General features: G+C 44.8%; 1 non-coding gene across 1 annotated transcript; it reads left to right on the top strand.

Annotated features, from left to right (window-relative positions):
* Positions 1-1,630: 1,630 nt before the first annotated feature.
* Positions 1,631-1,705, top strand: Trnas-cga (transfer RNA serine (anticodon CGA)). The gene has a single exon. It is a non-coding gene; the product is annotated as a tRNA-Ser (tRNA).
* The last annotated feature ends 211 nt before the right edge of the window (positions 1,706-1,916 follow it).

Raw genomic sequence — 1,916 nt, 5'->3', positions numbered from 1 at the left:
CGCGTTAGTCGAGATCCAATGACTGTTAGCAGAGTATGGAATTGGTGGGTTCAGCAAGGTAATACGGAACGCCGTGCCGGATCCCAACGGCCTCATATCGCTAGCAGTCGAGATGACAGGCATCTTATCGGCATGGCTGTAACGGATCGTGCAGCCACGTCTCGATGCCTGAGTCAACAGATGGGGACGTTTGCAAGACAACAACCATCTGCACGAACAGTTCGACGACCTTTGCAGCAGCATGGACTATCAGCTCGGAGACCATGGCTGCGGTTACTCTTGACGCTGCATCACAGACAGGAGCGCCGTTGATGGTGTACTCGACGACGAACCTGGGTGCAGGAATGTCAAAATGTCATTTTTTCGAATGAATCCCGGTTCTGTTTACAGCATCATGATGGTCGCATACGTGTTTGGCGACATCGCGGTGAACGCACATTGGAAGCGTGTATGCGTCATTGCCAGACTGGTGTATCACCCGGCGAGATGGTATGGGGTGCCATTATTTACACGTCTCGGTCACCTTTGTTAGCATCGACGGCACTTTGAACAGTGGACGTTACATTTCAGATGTGTTACGACCCGTGGCTCTACCCTTCATTCGATCCCTGCTAAAACCTACTTTTCAGCAGGATAATGCCCGACAGCATGTTGCAGGTTCTGTACGGTCCTTTCTGGATACAGAAAATGTTCGACTGCTGCCCTGGCCAGCACATTCTCCAGATCTCTTACTAATTGAAAACGTCTGCTCAATGGTAGCCGAGCAACTGGCTCGTCACAATACGCCAGTCACTACTCTTGATGAACTGTGGTATCGTGTTGAAGCTGCATGGGCAGCTGTACCTGCACACGCCATCCAATCTCTGAATACGACGCTTCGTAATGATGTGGAACGTGCCACGTTAATAAAAGTAACACACGCAGTGGTTGCGGTTACTACAAGCCACACCACAAGTTGGGAAACGGGGCCAAATTTCTAGTGGTTTACTGTCGAGTTGACATTTTCACAAATGTTTTATTCGTATCTTACAGAAACTAGCAGTACGGCAGTAAACAGCCTTTTAAACATGCCGCTAACGGCAATCAAGTAATTTATAGCAATACAACAATTTAAATTTTTTAAAATAAAACTACAGAAGCTAGCAGTACGGTAATAAACAACTTTTTAAAACACGCCGCTAGCAGCAATCAAGTAATTTATAGCAATACAACAATTTAATTTTTTAAGAAACACAGAAGCTAGTAGTACGGCAATAAACAACCGTTTAAAACACACCGCTAACGGCAATCAAGTAATTTGTAGCAATACAAAAGTTTAAAAACAATTTTTTTACATCACAGAAGCTAGCAGTATGGGAATAAACAACCTTTCAAAACACGCCGCTAACGCCAAACAAAGGAATTTATAGCAATACAAATATTTAAAAAAATTTAAAGAACATTACCAGAATGAGATTTTCACTCTGCAGCGGAGTGTGCGCTGATATGAAACTTCCTGGCAGATTAAAACTGTGTGCCCGACCGAGACTCGAACTCGGGACCTTTGCCTTTCGCGGGCTCAGAAGCCCGCGGGCAAGGTAGGAGACGAGGTACTGGCAGAAGTAAAGCTGTGGGTACCGACCGTGAGTCGTGCTTCGGTAGCTCAGTTGGTAGAGCACTTGCCCGCGAAAGGCAAAGGTCCCGAGTTCGAGTCTCGGTCGGGCATACAGTTTTAATCTAAAGAACATTAGTTAACAGGCTACTAAAGTAAACGCAGAACTTTGTTATTAAGGTACGGTGAGGTAGTGAAGTCACCAACACCGCCATTAAAAAAATGAAACGGGTCTCAGCAAACACACGATTAATGGCAATAAAAGGAATTTACAAACTTGGAGGAATTTAAATTTTTTTTAAAAAAAGTGTCCTGGAATATCATT

This window comes from Schistocerca gregaria, chromosome 9 (genome assembly GCF_023897955.1).
Source record: "Schistocerca gregaria isolate iqSchGreg1 chromosome 9, iqSchGreg1.2, whole genome shotgun sequence".
Lineage (NCBI taxonomy): Eukaryota > Metazoa > Arthropoda > Insecta > Orthoptera > Acrididae > Schistocerca > Schistocerca gregaria.
Note: the sequence above shows the minus strand (reverse complement) of the source record. Positions and strands in the feature narration are given on the sequence as shown.